The 20066-nt window shown below is 44.8% G+C and overlaps 1 long non-coding RNA gene across 2 annotated transcripts; it reads right to left on the bottom strand.

The window, feature by feature from the left end:
* Positions 1-525: 525 nt before the first annotated feature.
* Positions 526-13000, bottom strand: LOC308674858. 2 transcript variants are annotated; one of them, XR_014027993.1, is made up of 4 exons: positions 11963-13000; positions 11284-11411; positions 9751-11148; positions 526-780 (listed from the first exon to the last, which is right to left on the bottom strand). It is a non-coding gene; the product is annotated as an uncharacterized lncRNA (long non-coding RNA). The 2 variants fall into 2 exon arrangements; XR_014027994.1 differs by lacking the exon at positions 526-780 and adding an exon at positions 8254-8318 and having other exon boundaries at positions 9662-11148.
* Positions 13001-20066: the final 7066 nt, after the last annotated feature.

The raw sequence follows: 20066 nt of genomic DNA, 5'->3' as shown, positions 1-20066 counted from the left end.
AGTAGGCCATACGCACTCTAGCCACGCCCACCCAATAGGCCATATGCACTCTAGCCACGCCCACCCAGTAGGCCACGCCCACCCAGGCCACACCCACCCGGCCCCCTGAGGGCAGCCGCAATGCTGATGCGGCCCTCAATGAAATTGAGTTTGACACCCCTGAGTTAGACGTTCTTCTGTTCTTCTGTTCACAAGGGCTGTCCCTGTCCCCAACAGACCCACCATCAAAGGCTTCCAGATGATCCCTGGGATTTTTAGCTGGCCAAGGAAAAGCATCTCTCATCTCTCATGGGTGTGTTTGTGGGAAAGACATCAAAGATCACAACAGATGGCCCAAGTCAGTGGCGATGGATGCTCTGTCTTCCTTCTCTCTTGCCGTCAAACTCGCTTTCTAATCAGCTGGAGGTTTCGGAGGGATCTCCAGTCTAAATTGGGCACTCACAAAACTGCAGCGGCCTCAAAGATGCTGCTCTGATGACTGAGCCGGGCGACCCTTTGTGCTGCCCCACTCACTCACACGCAACAGGGGCTTAGTGGGATTTATTAATAATATTCCCCAGCAATTCCCTTCAGCAAAAAAAAACAACCCAGAGCCGTCCCAATTAGGTCCAGCCATAAGCAGACAGAGGCTTAAACGTCTACATCTACGCCCACGATTTCTGGTGGCAAGGTGTTCCACTGGTTGGTTGTCCTCACTGTCGGGAAGTTTCTCCTTAATTCCAGGTGGCTTCTCTCTTTGATCAGTTTCCTGCCCTCTGGTGCTCCGGTGAATCTTTGAATCTGTATAGTTAAGGAGAAGGACCAAGGTACTCCTATTTATCAGTGACTTTAACGAACGATTCAAACATTGATTGCAGCGCCGTTTAGATTGCAAGTCAATGCTATAAAATATTCCATTAGAATTTCTCCTCACCTGGGAGGCTTTGTAAGGAGCCCTGGTTTCTTCAAGCTGGATTTCTGAAACGTATTTCTAGAACAGAGCCTCCTAGACCCAACCCCAACCCCCCCTACCCCAAAGGAGAGATGTTGTGAGATAAAGGAAGCCTTCTCTTCCCCATTCATAATGACTTTCTTGGTTTGGGGGATTGTGTTCATCTAATGAAAGTCACACATGACAGTTCAGCGCTGCAGCCTTTTACCCACGCCGCACAGTAATGACTATTTCGCTGCTTTCTCTCCTTCCTGAAGTCTGTTCCAACGCGGAATGTAGAGCACAGAAAGTCACCATCTGGAGTGTCCTTCTGAATTTCCGATTTTCTCCTAATAAAGCTCCTACGAAGTTGGAATGGGGGAAGGCGTTGGCTTCCTCTGCGTATGAAGGAGGGTAGCTCGCTTGCTTGAACAAAATGCAGCTTGATTTCCCTTTCATTTCCATGGGAGAAGAGACCGCTCAACTTTTCTAACAAGGACCAAGAGAGACCACCCAGAGGCGATGTCTTTTATTCATGGAGGAAGACTCAGAAACAACCTTTGTTCAGCTCTTATCCTGATTCCCCTTGGAAAGGAAGAGAATTTCATTCACCCTGCATCCTACCAGGTGAACCGACGCCTGCTTACCAATGCAGAAGGGGACTTCCCTTCCCTTTTAATTTGCCTCCATCCTAAACAAATGCAGTCACTGAATCATTCCCTATTCGTTGGGCATTGAGATTCCCCCACAATCTTCCCCCTGCGTTAGATGAATGAGTCAGAGGCTTTGAGAAAGTCTATAATGAGATGCTGCTGGATGCATATTTGCAAGGATCATCAGGCTTGACATGAAAAAAATTAATGCATAGAATAGAATAGAATAGAATAGAATAGAATAGAATAGAATAGAATAGAATAGAATAGAGAATAAAATTAGAATAGAATAGAATAGAACAGAACAGAACAGAACAGAATAGAATAGGACATTGTTGGGGGCAATTAAGCTGACTTTGTAATAATGCCGCTTGGGGGGGGGGCGAAAGCCCTAATAAGCTGGCATATACATAGAATGAAGGCTACTGCTAAGCTTGTAAGCCGCCCTGAATCTTCGGAGAAGGGCGGGATATAAATGGAATTAAAATAAAAAAATAATAATAATTAGAATAGAATAGAATAGAATAGAATAGAATAGAATAGAATAGAATAGAATAGAATAGAATAGAATTAGAATAGAAGAGAATAGAGAATGAAATAATTAGAATAGAACAGAAGAGAAGAGAATAGAGAATAAAATTAGAATAGAATAGAGAATGAAATAATTAGAATAGAATAGAATAGAATAGAATAGAATAGAATAGAATAGAATAGAATAGAATAGAATAGAATAGAATAGAATAGAATAGAATAGAATAGAATAGAATAGAATAAGGAATAAAATTAGAACAGAACAGAACAGAATAGAATAGAATAGAATAGGAATAGAGAATAAAATTAGAACAGAACAGAATAGAATAGAATAGAATAGAATAGAATAGAATAGAATAGAATAGAGAATAAAATTAGAATAGAACAGAACAGAACAGAACAACAGAACAGAACAGAACAGAACAGAACAGAACAGAATAGAATAATACTCATATGGATCCTAACCTTATGAAAGGAGAGAACACAGAATTGGGAGGGGGGGTGTCCAGTGCTGCAGCCCCTCAAATATTAGAAGACTGCTATCATGCCCCCTCCCCGGTCCTTCTTTTCTCTAGACTGCCCATTCCCAAATCCCGCAACGCTCTTCATGCATTTTAGTCTCCAGGCTTTTAATCATCTTAGTTGCTCTTCTCTGAACTTTTTCCAAAGTCTCCACATCTTTTTTTTGTGATACGGTGACCACAATTGGCTGCAGTATTCCAGGTGTGGCCTTACTAGGGTTTTACGTAAAGCGCTACTAATACTTCTCGTGATTTTGATTCTACGTCTCTGTTTATACAACCCAGGATTGAGTTAAGGTTTTTTTCCCTGGCTGCCGCCGCACACAACCAGCTCATCTTTAAGGGATGGTCCACTGGGACTCCCAGGTCCCTCTCACCGTTACCGTTTCTGAGCCAGGTTTCGCCCTAATCTCTATTTGTACCTTTGCTTTCCCTTTGCCCAAGCGTAAAAAAGCTTTTCTCCACATTAAATTTCATTTGGTCGGGATAGGACCCCTTGTTCGAGTCTGTCGAGATCTTTTTGGATCCTGAACGATGGAGTGATACGGCCAGGAGCAAAAGAGACCCCTTCTCCAAAACATGGGGCAGAGGAGAGCGATACTCCTTAGGCCGAAATCTCTTCCGGGTGAGTTCTTGATTGCCTTGCATTGAAGAACGGAGCTCCGCTTTGATTTACGGTATCCAGGGCTTTTTTCCTCATAGAACGCCCAGAACGGAGTTCCGGCACCTTTTTTGGATGGAACCTTGTAGGGTAGGCAAGGCGGGTTATATGACATGTGTGAGTTCCGGCACCTTTTTCTTTTACAAAACAAGCACTTACGGTATCCATCAGTGGGGGAACCCCAGCAGGTGGGAAAGATGCCCTGGCTAGAAAAGAGCCAACGATCCTTGGCACAGTTGCGAGACATAAAGCGTTTCGGTCACAAAAGGAGTCGCACGTAGCTCTTGAAAGAAATGAGACTTCAGCTTTCTTCTTTTCCCTCATCTGTGACTCTGTGTGTGTCTCTGTGTGTGTTTGTGTGTGTGTTTGTGTTTGTGAATGTGTGTGTGTGTGTGTGTGTGTCTGTGGGCATCTTGTTCCTTAAGATGCGAAATGCAGCAGGAGAAATGAGACTTCAGCTTTCTTCTTTTCCCTCATCTGTGACTCTGTGTGTGTCTCTGTGTGTGTTTGTGTGTGTGTTTGTGTTTGTGAATGTGTGTGTGTGTGTCTGTGGGCATCTTGTTCCTTAAGATGCGAAATGCAGCAGGAGAAATGAGACTTCAGCTTTCTTCTTTTCCCTCATCTGTGACTCTGTGTGTGTTTGTGTGTGTGTTTGTGTTTGTGAATGTGTGTGTGTGTGTGTGTGTCTGTGGGCATCTTGTTCCTTAAGATGCGAAATGCAGCAGGAGAAATGAGACTTCAGCTTTCTTCTTTTCCCTCATCTGTGACTCTGTGTGTGTCTCTGTGTGTGTTTGTGTGTGTGTTTGTGTTTGTGAATGTGTGTGTGTGTGTGTGTCTGTGGGCATCTTGTTCCTTAAGATGCGAAATGCAGCAGGAGAAATGAGACTTCAGCTTTCTTCTTTTCCCTCATCTGTGACTCTGTGTGTGTCTCTGTGTGTGTTTGTGTGTGTGTTTGTGTTTGTGAATGTGTGTGTGTGTGTGTCTGTGGGCATCTTGTTCCTTAAGATGCGAAATGCAGCAGGAGAAATGAGACTTCAGCTTTCTTCTTTTCCCTCATCTGTGACTCTGTGTGTGTCTCTGTGTGTGTTTGTGTGTGTGTTTGTGTTTGTGAATGTGTGTGTGTGTGTGTGTGTGTCTGTGGGCATCTTGTTCCTTAAGATGCGAAATGCAGCAGGAGAAATGAGACTTCAGCTTTCTTCTTTTCCCTCATCTGTGACTCTGTGTGTGTCTCTGTGTGTGTTTGTGTGTGTGTTTGTGTTTGTGAATGTGTGTGTGTGTGTGTGTGTCTGTGGGCATCTTGTTCCTTAAGATGCGAAATGCAGCAGGAGAAATGAGACTTCAGCTTTCTTCTTTTCCCTCATCTGTGACTCTGTGTGTGTGTGTGTGTGTGTGTGTGAATGTGTGTGTGTGTGTGTGTGAATGTGTGTGTGTGTGTGTGTGTCTGTGGGCATCTTGTTCCTTAAGCGGCGAAATGCAGCAGGAGAAATGAGACTTCAGCTTTCTTCTTTTTCCTCATCTGTGACTCTGTGTGTGTGCGTGTGTGTGTTTGTGTGTGTGTTTGTGAGTGTGAGTGTGAGTGTGTGTGTGTGTGTGTGTTTGTGGGCATCTTGTTCCTTAAGATGCGAAATGCAGCAGGAGAAATGAGACTTCAGCTTTCTTCTTTTCCCTCATCTGTGACTCTGTGTGTGTGTGTGTGTGTGTGTGTGTGAATGTGTGTGTGTGTGTGTGTCTGTGGGCTTCTTGTTCCTTAAGATGCGAAATGCAGCAGGAGAAATGAGACTTCAGCTTTCTTCTTTTTCCTCATCTGTGACTCTGTGTGTGTGCGTGTGTGTGTTTGTGGGTCTTCGTTTTGTTCAAAGTCGCATCCTTCAGAGAAGAAAAGCAGGAGAGTCTTCTTTGCTCAGCCAGCATCCTCAAAGCAAAGGTCATCCAGAGAAGAAAGCTTTCCCACCCACATGTCAGCAGGAGACATTTCACATCCAAATCATTATGGGCTGGCAGAGTCCCCTTTTGTTCGGCTTGCTTACTGTCTCAATAGCAGCCTGGCAGGTGTGCGGAACCCGTCGCATGCTTCCCCTGGGCGAGGCTGTGAGTTGTGAGCACGGATGACGGGCAGCTTTCCCTAAACTAGAATAGAATAGCCGAGCTGGAGGGGACCCTGGAGGTCTTCTAGTCCAGCCCCCCTGCTCAAGCAGGAGAACCTACACCATCTCAGAAAGGTGATTCTCTAGTCTTTTCTTAAAAACCTCCCGTGATGGAGCGCCCACCATAACTGGAGGCAACTTCCGTTCCACTGGTTGATTGTCCTCCCTGTCAGGAAGTTTCTCCTTAGTTCCAGGTTGCTTCTCTCTTGGATCAGTTTCCAACCATTGTTTCTTCTCCTTCCTTCTGGTGCTTTGGTGATGTTCTGTACCAGCCTGCTACCGGCCCTGCAGAAAAGGCAGGGACAACCCCTTTTACAAGAAGGCAAGAGGCTGGAACTAAGCCTGCCAAATTTATTAACATAAAACAGAGCAAAGAGAGCAAAGAGAGCAAACACGAACCATGAAACAGGAGCTATTCGAACGGTTGCCTTCAGCAAACCAGCCCTCCCACGCATTCCCCTTTTAAACAGTTCAGGGCGTGGCTTCTCTCTGCCTCCTTCCGAGAAGCCCCATTGCCTTCCTCTGTTTACTCCTAATTGACTGCCTCCTGCGTCGGGCATCCTTGAACAGGGCCAGCTGTGGGTCATCTTCATCCAAGCTGTCAGGCTCACACAGCTGGGTCTCCGTGGTGACCAAGTGGGAGGGGCCTGGCTGAGGGCTCTCATCAGCAAGATCTTCAGCCCCCTCAGCAAGGTCTTCAACACCCCCCTCCTCCTCCTCTGAGTCGTCTGACCCAACTGCCGAACCCACAGGCTGACCCTGAATCACAACAGGTGAATAGTTTGACCCCTTTGTCTTCTTTGTGGCAGCCCCTCAAGTACTGGAACGCTGCTATCCTGTCTCCCCTCTTTCTTCTTTTCTCTAGACTGGCCAAACCCAAGTCCCGCAGCCGTTCTTCGTAGGTTTTAGCCTCCAGGCCTTGGATCATCTTAGTTGCTCTTCTCTGATTTTTTCCCCCCAAACTCTCAACATCTGACAACTGCAGAGATCCTGCTAGAAATGCTATAGGGCAGCGATGGCGAACCTTTTAGAGATCGAGTGCCTAAACGGCAACCCAAAACCCACTTATGTATCGTCGGGGGCCGGGTGGGCGTGGCCCATTGGGTGGGCGTGGCCCATTCGGTGGGCGTGGCTGCAGTGGTAACAGCAGACTGGGTGGGACTAAAAAGTTCAACCAATCAATTCCAACTTTGCGAGATTTTTTTTTCCCCCACGAGAAGTTGAAATTGATTGATTGAACCTTTTTTTTTGTTGTTGCACATGGCGGGGGGAGGCCTAAAGCAAAAAGGTTTTATCAAACCCAGCTGAAGGCCTAGGACTGGGGCGACGGCGCGCGTGCCCACAGAGAAGGCTCTGCGTGCCACCTGTGGCACACGTGCCATAGGGTCGCCACCACGGCTATAGGGAAAGCAAGGGGGCACTTGGTTTTTGACTCACAGGAGACCAAGAACCAGCAGAGACCTTTCTTGATCAAAGAAGATGCCTCAGAGATGTTGAGACTCTAGACAAAGAAGTGCAGAGAAGAGCAACAAAGATGACTAGGGGGTTGGAGGCTAAAACATATGAAAAACAGTTGCAGGAATTGGGTATGTCTAATCTAGTGAAGAAAGGGACGCGGTGGCTCAGTGGGTTAAGACGCTGAGCCTGTCGATCAGAAGGTCGGCAGTTTGGCGGGTCGAATCCCGAGTGCCGCGTAGCAGAGTGAGCGCCTGTTACTCGTCCCAGCTCCTGCCAACCTAGCAGTTCGAAAGCATGTAAAAATGCAAGTAGAAAAATAGGGACCACTCCGGTGGGAAGGTAACAGCGTTTCGTGCGCCTTTGGCGTCTAGTCATGCCGGCCACATGACCACAGAGACGTCCTCGGACAAGCGCTGGCTCTTCGGCTTTGAAACGGAGATGAGCACCGGCCCCTAGAGTCGGAAACGACTAGCACACGTGCAGGGGAACCTTTACCTTTACCTAATCTAGTCAAAAGAAGAACCAGGGATGAGGTTTCAGTATTTGAGGGGCTGCCCAAAAGAAGAGGTGGGTCAACCTATTCCCCAAAGCACTTTCTGAAGGCAGGACAAGAAGCAACGGATGGAAACTAATCAAGGAGAGAAGCAACCTAGAACTAAGGAGAAACTTCCTGACAGCGAGAACAATTAACCAGTGGAACAACCTGCCTCCAGAAGCGGTGAATGCTCCAACACTGGAGGTTTTTAAGAAGAGACTGGACAGCCATTGGTCTAAAATGGGATAGGGTTTCCCTCCAGAGCAGGGGGTTGGACTAGATGACCTATCGGGTCCCTTCCAACTCTGTTATTCTGATCTTTCTTGTGGTGCACACGGCTCTGACGCAATTTTTGATGACTTCCATGGTAGGCATGGAAGGTCAGAAGCTGCTGGAGAAATTTGGAAGAATTTGCTGTGATCTACAGTGCTACTTCTGGACGTGGGGAATGAAGGGAATGTAGTAACGTTGTTCCCATCAAGCGACATCCATCTGTTACTGGTTTTGGACTTGCAATAAAAGAGACTAGCCAGCCTCTCCCATTCTCTTCCTCATCCAAATCCAGAGAAGAGCATGGAAATATCTTTTTCCAATTAAACGCTGCTTAGGGTTTTGGCCTTACTCTAAAAACAGTAGTCATCTTGACCAGTTAATGAAAATTAGAAAATTGGTTTGCTTCCACGAAGTCTGGTTGAGATTAATTATTTCTTCTCCCCTTCCTCTTGCAAAAGTGAAGGCTCTGTGAATAGTCTTTAAACCACTTTTTTATTATTATTAAAGTACTTAGCTTACACAACTGAAAAGATGGGCCACTCCCAAGGAGGTTAGGAATGTTTTAAATAGTCCTAGCGTTGGAAGACAACAAATCAGGTTCCTGAGTCTTCGTTTCAGAGGAAGGATCTAAACTGAAGTGGGGAAAAAAAAAAGATTGTAGGATGAGGGGTTGAACGGAACCCCAGCCCTGCTTGGCAGCTTCATTATACCTTTTATGTTTCAAGATGCCACTTTGGGGACCTTGTACGGTGAAAAAAGTAATGCTCTACATTTAGGCAAGAAAAACCAAATGCACAAGTACAGGATAAGTGCTATCTCGCTAAATAGTAATAACTATGAGAGGGATCTCGGAGTCCTAGTGGACAATCCCTTAAATAGGAGCCAGCCGTGTGCTGCGGCTGCCAAAAAAGCCAACACAGTCCTAGGCTGCATTAACAGAGGGATGGAATAGAGATCACGTGAAGGGTTAATACCACTTTACAAGGTGTTGGTAAGGCCACACTTGGGATCCTGCATCCAGTTTTGGTCATCATCATCATCATCATCATCATCATCATCATCAGAAGAAGAAGAAGAAGAAGAAGAAGAAGAAGTAGTAGTAGTAGTAGTTGGAAGGGACCTTGGAGGTCATCTAGTCCAACCCCCTGCTCAGGCAGGAAACCTTATACCATTTCAGGCAAATGGCTGTCCAGTCTCTTCTTAAAAACCTCCAGTGTTGGAGCATTCACCACCTCTGGAGGCAGGTTGTTCCACTGGTTAATTGTTCTGTCAGGAAGTTTCTCTTTAGTTCTAGGTTGTAGAATGTAAAAAAAGATGTTGAGACTCTAGAAAAAGTACAGAGAAGAGCCACAAAGATGATCAAGGGACTGGAGGCTAAAACATATGAAGAACGGTTGCTGGAATTGGGTGTGTCTAGTTTAATGAAGAGAAGAACCAGGGGAGACATGATAGCGGTCTTCCAATATCTCAGGGGCTGCCCCAAAGAAGAGGGCCCTCAAGCTATTCTCCAAAGGACCTGAAGGCAGGAGAAGAAGCAATAGATGGAGAGAAGAGAAGGAGAGAAGCAACCTAGAACTAAGGAGAAATTTCCCAACAGTCAGAACAATTAGCCAGTGGAACTACCTGCCTCCAGAAGTTGTGAATTCTCCAAGACTGGAAGTTTTTAAGAAGAGATTGGACAAGCCATTTGTCTGAAATGGGATAGGGTTTCCTGCCTGAGCAGGGGGTCAGACTAGAAGACCTCCAAGGTCCCTTCCAACTCTGTTATTCTATTCTATGGAGTGTCAGGAGGGTGGCCCTCAATTATTGAGTGGGAAAAATGTAGAGATTCCAGCAGCAGACCTGGAACTTTTGGATTCCTGCCTGTGCATTTTTATCAAATGCAGGAGAGCTGGCTAAGAGAGGAAATGTGTTTTTCTTCTTCTTCTTCTAAACTCAGCAATTCTGCATTATTATTATTTTTTCTTTTACTTACCTGGCCAATAAGGATATTCCTTGATCAGGCCTGGTCACATTAGCGATGCAAGGCCAGCACAAAAATCACGAGAGAAAAGCAAAATATACCTTCAGAAATCGATATTCAAATTGCAGAGTGCTTTGTGTAGGGCTAGCTTGATTGCTGCGTACCGAGAATCTCGGGCACGTGTGTTAAAAGCAGGAAAAAAAATAAAATAAAATGAACCTCCACTCCCGAAGGCGTTTACAACTACAACAATAATAATAAAATCAGAGGATAGAGCAGACTTGATCTGAATAAGCTCTTAATGTTGAGAGATTAGAGTTTACCTTAGGGAAGGCAGTTATATTTGGGGTTTTTAAAAAAAATATCCAAATCATTTCCTGCCCATAACTACGGACATTCACACCCCAATTCTCTTTCCACATTAAAAAGAAAAAACGATAACCAAAAAAAAAAAAAGAGAGAAGGGGGGATGAGACTCTGGGTGAAACATAAAATGTAGAAAAATAGAGTTGGTGTAAAGTCGCGTGCTTCACATAGAGACGGACACAGAACTGGGGTAAAGATGAGTTTATTCTGAACAGAATGAACTGGGGAAACAGGGAAAGCCTGGCGTCTATTTGTACCTGCCCAGGTGGATGGCATCCAATCAGTTCAAACCTGGGCTTCCTGCCAGTGCAGGTGACAATGGGTGTGGATCCTGGCTTCCCACCAGGCTGACCATGCCTGGGGCTGTCAACAGCTTAAGTCCTTAGGCTTATCCTGAGTGAGCAGTCATCGCCCGGAGCTGTCCAGCCCCTCTGCTGATCTGCACCATCAGCTTCCTGCTGTGCTGTCCTTTGTGTATGCTGGGAGGCATACACTGCACCTGGAAGGGACCTTGGAGGTCTTCTAGTCCAGCCCCCTGCTCAAGCAGGAGAACCTACACCATTTCAGACAGGTGGCTGTTCAGTCTCTTCTTAAAAATCTCCAGTGATGGAGCACCCACAACTTCTGGTGGCAAGCTGTTCCACTGGTCGATTGTTCTCACTTTTAGGAAGTTTCTCCTTAATTCCAGGTTGCTTCTCTCCTTGGTTAGTTTCCATCTGTTGTTTCTTGTCCTGCCTTCTGGTGCTTTGGAGAATAGTTTGGCTCCTCAAATATTGGAATGCAGCAAAGGTAGCAAGCAGTTCAGCTAATTTGTCTTTTCCTATGTATTTTGCAATGTAAGGAAGTTTGCAGACTTCTGCTCCTTCAGACTCTGCCATGTGGATTGATGTCACCCAATACCCCACCGATCACCTGCTCTTTGTTCCAGAAGTAGGACTTTAGATGGCTGGTCTCCAAATGACCTCCAACGGATGAGAGAAATAATTAAATCGATGTTTTCAGCAAACCGGGAGCCATCTTCCTGACTCTGGGTAATAGAGTGCAGTTGAAGTGTCTTATTTATTAATCAAATTTCTGTAGGGCCCATTTCACGGAAAGGCACTCTGGGTGATGTACAGCGAGCCAATAAAATGCTAAAAATGTAAAACAGTCATTATCTAAATAATAACAATTATTAAGAAAGAATTAAAACTGCAAAAGAAAAAAGGAAAACACCCTTTTTGTAGAAATGAAGCAGGATGTTTTTAAAATAAGAGGTGAATTCTTACTCGGAGAGGGAACACAATGCCCAAATATTCTTCCTCCTCCTCCTCCTCCTCCTCCTCTTCCTCTTCCTCTTTCCAAACTCTACTCCATTCTAGCACTGATGTTGTTCCCTAGTTGGGTCATGAAAGGTCTGCAAGAAAACAAGCAAGCTCAGAGAGAACCAAGGACCCCACAGTCCTCCTCCTCCTCCTCCTCTTCCTCCTCCTCTTCCTCCTCCTCCTCCTTTTTGCAAACTCTACTCCATTCTAGCACTGATGTTGTTCCCTAGTTGGGTCATGAAACCTCTGCAAGAAAACAAGCTTAGAGAGCCTCATTTTGATCCCTCAGCTACAAATATTCTCCCTTATGAATAAACCTCTGCCTTTCTCCCCTCCTCCTCATCCCATTTTTCTCACGGTGAAGGATCTGCCCAAATACCCAAGAGGGCCATCAAATTATTCCTCGGCAGAATCTCTAGGGAGATTCCCCATCAACCAGGTCAATGGTTGGCCCAAAGGTGCTTTTTCAAAAGGCCACCGGACTTGTTTATTCCTCGAAGACGTTTCGCTTCTCCTCGAAGAACTGGAGAAGCCTCTCGGGTGAGAAGCGAAACGTCTTCGAGGAAAAACAAACCAACCAACTCCAGCGGCCTTTTGAAAAAGCACCTTGGGGGCAAAACGACGAGGTTGTCAAGCAACTCACCAGCGGTCCCTTTTCAAAGCCAGGAATTTCGCGAGAAGCTCTCCAGCTATAAGCTTGCAAGTTTCTTCGTCTCTCGGGGACGCTTTACCAAAGCTTACAAGAGATCCTCAGCGTGAGTGGTCCTCATCGTCCCTTAAAAGGATCTTTGCTACAATGCTAGTATTACACAGGGAGGAGAACTCTGGAGGGTTTGACACCCCCCCTTCCCCCAACAGCAGCCGTGCCTGGTCATTTCGGCGGCACCAAAAATGCAGGCAGGCCTTATACGTGCCGTTTCTGGAACGGTTGCAACCTTTTTCAGCCTTTGTTTCTCCTCCATCTCTGTCCATGCTTTCTTCTGTGGTTGCTTTAGGATTAATGACTCACGCGCAGGGCAAACAGGATTATTGGAAGGGCTGGGGCCCTCAGGAACGTGTTCCGTCTACTTGAAAATCTATATACTTTGACTTGTTTCCATCGATTGTACCCACCTTATGGTGAGCAGGCCAAAGGGCCAGAGTTAAACCAAATATCGGTTGGCTTTCTGACATTGCCGAGGGGCAGGCTTCGTCCTCCGATCGCTCACTTAGCAAACCACAAATCAAGATTTAGCTTGTCCTCAAGTCAGCCACTTAGCAAAACCACAGCGCAAGATTTGGTCCCTGTCCTAGCCTCCACTTCCCAAAGAGTACAAGAGAGATCAGATTCCGCTTTGTCGGTGTGAAGATGTTCACAACTGTTTCCTCAGTGGAAGATTGCAGGAATAATAAGATTACAGTCTCGGGAATCAATATCACTGCATTCTCAGCTCAGGTATCTCAGAAAACCATGTTTCAAACTGGCGTCTGTGGAGCAGTGGTCACAGAACAGCCCGGGATCTGACAGTAGGACAAATAGATAAACAGAAGTCTTCCTGATGCTTCCTCAAATCCAGCTGACAAGATAGTGGTCAGTCCTAGGAAAAGCCCCAAAGATCTAGATCAGAGGTCTTCAAGTTTGGCCCTTTTAGGACTTGTGGACTTCAACTCCCAGAATTCCTCAGCCAGCCACGCTTGAAGACCCCTGATCTTGATAAAGGTAAAGGTAAAGGTTCCCCCGCACATGCGTGCTAGTCGTTTCCGACTCTAGGGACCGGTGCTCATCTCCGTTTCAAAGCCGAAGAGCCAGCGCTTGTCCGAGGACGTCTCCGTGGTCATGTGGCCGGCATGACTAGAAGCCAAAGGTGCACGGAGCGCTGTTCCCTTCCCACCGGAGTGGTCCCTATTTTTCTACTTGCATTTTTACGTGCTTTTGAACTGCTAGGTTGGCAGAAGCTGGGACGAGTAACTGGCGCTCACTCTGTTACGCGGCACTTGGGATTCGATCCGCCAAACTGCTGACCTTCTGATCGACAAGCTCAGCATCCTAACCCACTGATACTCTTGATACTCTGCCCCAAATCTTATCGGAGGAAATGTCCTTTAATAGGTACCATAACAATGCATTTTCCCCCCTGTTTAATCTCTTAAGGCACAAAGAGTTTGATTTTTATCTGTTTAAACCTTACAGGCAATCGTTGATTTCACTTTGCTTTATCCAGTGTTTTATTACTTCTGCTGCCTGCCGTGGATTTTTTCAAAGTTTAACATTTGCCTCGATTTATTGGATCTTAGGCGATGTTTTATACTTGATGGGTGTCTCTTCATGCAACACCCCTCAGCTTCCTGCGCATCAAAAATCCACACCCTTGTAGGACGGTTAGACTTTCAACTCCCAGGCTGAAGTTCACCCGTCTTAAAGCTGCCCAGGTTGAAAAACACTCATGTCGCCCCATCTATTCACACATGCTTGTGAATCTTGATTCCGCTGGGTTGATTATTTGCCCTGGACTGCTGAAAGCTCTTTTAAACTACCAAGAAGGCAGTGTGGCAGTTACTTTTAAATTCTCTTTGAGGGTTTATTTACTCTGTATAACAATGCTGTCAATCTTCACGTCACCAAGTTGTTGACTGATGTGTCAGCCTTCTTCTCTTATCTCTCTGCCCAAATTCTGCAGCATAGTATCTCCTTGCAACACATTTGCAAGGGTGGAGAGGACTTTTCCTGTGAGCTTCTCGAGGCAGCGACATTTGAAGATGCCCTAGATTTGCAAGAAACAAAAGCATTTCAAAAAGAACGTTATTTTGCCCAGGTTGGGCTGGTTTTTTGTTGTGTGTTTTTTTTTTGATTGCAAGGAAGATTCAGGCCACGGAGAAGTTATTCCTATGTATTATCCTTCATCCCAATTTTGAAGACCTGGGATGTAACCTAATTCTTGATAAAAAAAAAAGGAAGCAATTACATGATATCCTTGAATCTGATGAACAGTTTTATTTCTCAGTCCGAGAACCAGCTTTTTCGTATTTAAAACCCACCGCATAAATATTTAACCAGCAGCATGGGCTAAAATAGGTCTTGCTTGGTTATTAGGACGGCGATGCCATCCTGTGCCAATGGACCACAATTTGCAGGGCAATACTGGTGCCATCTGCACGACACGCAGAGGCTCTCGTCCCTAGCAGAAGTCTGGGGGAAAAAAATAATCAATCAATAGGCCTTAAATAAGTAATCAGAGCAGCTCAAAACATTTCAGTCTTTAGAACTGAAGCGGGATGAATCACCGTAATAATTCTTTACCGAAAAGGTAGAGCGGAGAGCTGTGCCTTTTAAAATAAGTACAGCCTATTTTTCCTTGAATGATTTAGCACTGATAGATTTGCAATGAAAGGGGTTTTTTATATATATATATATATATAGAAAGAGCAGAATATTATGCAAAACACAGCACTGACATGGTTGTATGAATGCACTCTTTATTCTGGTTTTCAGTCACAGCAGTTCTTTCCTGGGTGAGGGTTTGGCCAGTTCCATTTATACCAAAATCACCTTTTTTTAAAATGTTATTGATTTCAGCAGGATTGGTCCAAGGGACCCGCTTTGAAACGGGGATCCCTTGCGGCATTTAAGGGCTCACTCTGCATCCAGGAATGGGTGACACAAATCCTATTAATTCCAGAATTCAGGGCTAAGACCTGAAGGCAACATTCAAAATCCCCAAAGAACTTAACTGAGCAACTGAGTATTGATTTCAACGTGTTTTGTTCTACAAAACTTACCCAAAGTCCATTCATGCATCACCAAAAAGCTTGGCGTTATTTGCCTAAAAATTAAATATCTATCGGACTTGATAGGTGACGCTTCATCTTCGTTCAGCTGGATAGCTTCCCCCCTCCCCACCTCTTTAGAGCATCTGGCGGACATTTTATCTTCCTGATAGCCAGAATAACATCTAATGTATCATTCAAGCTTGAGGCTTCTTCAGTTAATCTTCTGCCCATTTTGTTCGGGTCGTTGACTCCCAAATAGAAAATGACTTACAAGACCCTCCCTCGGCCCCTTTATAGCCCTGTAAGCATCATAATTATCCCAAACCAGGTTTTCCTAACTTTGAATCAAAGTTTAATGGGTTTCTACAAAGCTTGGACTGGACTGCTAGAAGATCTTCAAGGTCCAACTCTGCTGTTCTGCTCTGTTATTTCTTTGTCAGATAGTTGATCCAAAGGAAGGCTTTTACAAGCATTTTTAGCCAAAGCAGCATATTCGATAAAATTCATTCGCTTGCTTTGCTGTTGTTAGTTGCGAAGTCGTGTTTGACCCATCGCAACCCCATGGACAATGTTCCTCCAGGCCTTCCTGTCCTCTACCATCTTCTGGAGTCCCTTTAAGCTCACGCCTCCTGCTTCAGTGACTCCATCCAGCCACCTCATTCTCTGTCGTCCCCTTCTTCTATTGCCCTCAATCTTTCCCAGCATGAAGCTCTTCTCCAGTGAGTCCTTCCTTCTCATTAGATGGCCAAAGTATCTGAGTTTCAGCTTCAGGATCTGGCCTTCTACAGAGCAGTCAGGGTTGATCTCCTCTAGGACCGACCGGTTTGATCGCCTTGCAGTCCAAGGAACTCGCAGGAGTCTTCTCCAGCACCAGAGTTCAAAGGTTCACTTGCTAGCTAATGAAAATTTCCATGTAGGGCAACTACAAAGGAGACGGATGTGCTTATATAAAGTAAATTGAAACTTGTAATGCAAAAAAAAAGCTCCTTTTTCCTCTATTATTTATTTTGTGAGCTTATGACCAGGTGAAATGGTATTTATTCATTTATCAAATTTATTCACCGCCCTTCTTGCCACAAGGCAGCTCCATACGTTTGTAAGCAGTTTACAAAGAAAAATAACATTTAAACATGATGCACACTTCCTTTGTTCTTGGAAACTTCCTCCAAGTGCAACTGAATACAGAATGCTGTTTTAGACACCCGCCTCATAGTGACTTAAAGTAGATATATCATATTTCTACCTTTGCATGGATGTATGTCCAAAAGCATACTTGCTATTTCTCTTAACTTTTCGATTTTAACTCCTCTGGACATTCTCACAGCTGTCCAAATATTTATGCGTGCAAGACCACCTGCGTAGTAGAACTTACAACAGCTCCTTTAATGATTGTTGAAGAGTTATAACACCATTGAAAAAAGTGGCTTTTTTTCACATTTACGGCCGTGGCAGCATCCCCATGGTCACTGACCAAAATTCAGATGCTTGGCAACCAACTCATATTTACGACGGCCGCAGCATCATCCCGGGGATCGAGCAATCCCCTTTTACGACCTTTGGATGAGCAAAGTCAGTGGGGAAGCCAAATTCACTTCATTCATTGCAGTTGAAGTGTGGGAAGAAAGGTCGTAAAACGGGGCAAATGTCTCGCTTAACAACTAAAATTTTGGGCTCAATTGTAGTCGTAAATGGAGGACTTACTGTACTCGTTAAGTGTCAATATCTTATCAGATTGCTTTGCAACACTATTTCGTGCTCCAAATGTATCGGGCGGTATTTTGACTTTGGAGAAGAATGAATATTCAGGATGGATGTTTGTGAGGTCCCTTTTGCAAAAGAGGGTCCCAACGAGTCCATCGTTACACTGGCCACATAGAATAGCATAACAGAGTGGGAAGGGACCTTGGAGGTCATCTAGTCCAACCCCCTGCTCAGGCAGGAAACCCTGTACCATTTCAGACCAACGGCTGTCCAGTCTCTTCTTAAAAACTTCCAGTGTTGGAACATTCACAGCTTCTGGAGGCGGGTTGTCCCACTGGTTAATTGTTCTAACCAGGGGAACAACTTGCCTCCAGAAGTTGTGTGTGCATCAGGTCTGTGTTTCTGCAGGTAGAAACAAAGGGGCAACTGTTCTATAATCTCCCAGCCACCAAAAAAAAAAAAAAAAGCTACAGAGGTTTCCCCAAGAGAGTTTTGACGAGTTATTTGATCTGTTTCGTTAACTGCCTCCTTCTCCTTTGCAAAAAAAAACCCTCTGATAAACCTTAATGATAGTCCTTAAAATGGCTTCCTCCAACTTTGTTTTTGTTTTTTTATCAATTTTTTTTGAATGTCTCATTTTAGCGCCTGCTTTAATTCATTTTTCACCACGTTTAGGAAAACTGGATACGTAGTTTCATGTTCGCATTATACATCTTTTTTTTTTAATGCAATGCTTTTCTGAAAATTGACCGTCGGTCTTTCCTTCCCCCTTGAACTCCCCTAATTGTGTTTTTGGAAATACAGATTTTTGACCAGGAATGGGTCTTACATTTTAAAAAGAATTTGGCCAGACAATATGTAGAATTGCAGTCTTGAGAAACAGAATTTAATGGCATTTTTTAAACAAAATAGATCCTGAGTATAATGGGGCTTACCTTTACTACATACTCTGTAACAGTAACACTCTATTTCATCGTTCATCCATTTATCCCTCCAGTGATCAATCCATCTATCGTCTATTTATTTGTCTATTCATTTGTCTCTTTCACCGTCAATCTATTATCTATTCATCCATCATCTTTTTTCTACTCATCTCTATTGTCTGTCTGTCTGTCTGTCTATCTGATATGCATGTGTACACACAAAAAGACACACTAAAATTATTTCATTTTTTCCACCACCAAACAACTACCTCAAACTTCTTATCAGCGTTATTGAAGGATAAACATGTTACTGTCTTCTTTCCACTGTGCAGTTTGGCAGTAAATGTTTATGTTCCTTTATATCTTGCTCTGTTCCCTTCCATCTAACTTTATATTTGATGTGACAACCTGGAATCAGAAACATAGCTCATAAAAAGTTGTTTGAAGGCTTGGCGGGGGCCAGCCTGTACTTCTGCACAGTAAAACAGCAAGTCAACTTAAAAAATACCCTCCAATGTCCCATTGATTTTCTGTGATATCAAATTGCAGATTATACGGAGTCAGCATATTCTGTGGCTTGGCAGAGGGAGGAGAGTGTAGTCATAATATTTATCATGCCTTTGGTTCCAAGTGATAAGTTTTCATTTTCTGCATATTCAGAGCTTCCAGGAAGAATAATTATTCTCAAAAAGCATTGTTTTTCCATGGAAAAATGACACTCCTTCTTATATTTCTGGGTATAAATTCTGTACTAAACATTTGTTTTAAACCCAGAAGTCCACGTTAATAACAGATAGCCATCTCAGGTCAACTGGGGTTCTGTAAGGCTTGGATGGAAAGTGCACAGAGAATTTTGGACGCTTTGGGCATGTAAATTTGAAGAATAATAGCAGAGAGAGACACAGCAGAAGTAATATATAAAAAACATTTACCGTAAATGAGACTCAGGGATGCCCTGACCTTGGTTAGTTTCATCTCAAGGAAAACCCCAACATTAAAAAGATAAAACTGCGATGCTACGCGGTGGCTCAGTGGGTTAGGACGCTGAGCTTGTCGATCAGAAGGTCGGCAGTTTGGCGGGTCGAATCCCGAGTGCTGCGTAGCAGAGTGAGCGCCTGTTCCTCGTCCCAGCTTCTGCCAGCCTAGCAGTTCAAAAGCACGTAAAAATGCAAGTAGAAAAATAGGGACCACTCCGGTGGGAAGGGAACAGCGTTCCGTGTGCCTTTGGCGTCTAGTCATGCCGGCCACATGACCACGGAGACGTCCTCGGACAAGCGCTGGCTCTTCGGCTTTGAAACGGAGATGAGCACCGGCCCCTAGAGTTGGAAACGACTAGCACGCATGTGCGGGGGAACCTTTACCTTTACCTTACTAGATCAGAGGAGAATTGTAAATTTATTACACTTTGTATACAGGCAAATATGACCACAATTCTCTGGCTAAGTGAGACATTGGTTAAATCAGTTTTGCTCCATTTTACGACTACTCTTGCCACAGTTAAGTAAATTAAGTTAGCCACACAGTTGTTAAGTGAATCTTTGCTTGTCAGAAGGGCGCAAAAGGGGACCACATGACCCCCAGACACGGCCACTGTCATAAATACGAATCAGTTGCCAAGCGTCTGAATTTTGATCATGTGACCACGCGACGGTCACCAGTATGAAAAAACGGTCACTTTTTTTCAGGTCCGTTGTAACTTCAGTCACTAAGTGAGTTGTTGTAAGTCAAGGAGTACCTGCAGAGCGGATACATGTTAACCTTAGCCTTTTCTTACATCTTTCATCTGCCTTTTTTTGCATCCTTCGAAAGCTTGCGTTGTTGCCCCTCTTGTGTTGTTGTTCACAGGCCATTGGAAGTGCCTGCCCTGTGAGGATTTGGGTGCAACAATCCATTTGGCTAAACAGACAGGAGTAAAATAAAAGGGGGGGGGAAGCCGTCCTTGCAAAGAGCAGCGGCTGGTTCTCAATCCAAGGCTTGCAGCTTCGGCCTTCACAAGACCAATCTTTGTTGTACTCTGCTTATCAGGTCCGGCCAAGGCTCTTTCTTGGGTGGTGCAAAATGGGGACACAGGCTGAAGGCCATTAATTACAGCTTCCCCTGAGCCAAGGACCAGACGTCTTCTGCACTATGTAAGGAAAAATCTGGGGGGGTGAATTAGGAACCCGGGTGGGAGGGTGTTATCGCCCCGTTCGATACATGGGTTGTGTTTATGCAAACAAACCTTGATCTCCTTGTGGTTTGCTCCCGTTTTGGCAACACAACAAAGTGCAATCCCAGTTGTTGTTGTCTCAGAATAGCTCTTCCCCCCTCGGGGTCCTCTGAAAGTGTTGGGGAGCCCCAGCGACATTCCTGCCGGCTGGGAAGGATGGGAGCTGG

Source organism: Vipera berus (genome assembly GCF_964194415.1).
Source record: "Vipera berus genome assembly, chromosome: 15".
In the NCBI taxonomy this organism is placed as follows: Eukaryota; Metazoa; Chordata; class Lepidosauria; order Squamata; family Viperidae; genus Vipera; species Vipera berus.
The sequence above is the reverse complement of the archived record's forward strand: the minus strand, read 5'-3'. Positions and strand labels throughout refer to the sequence as shown.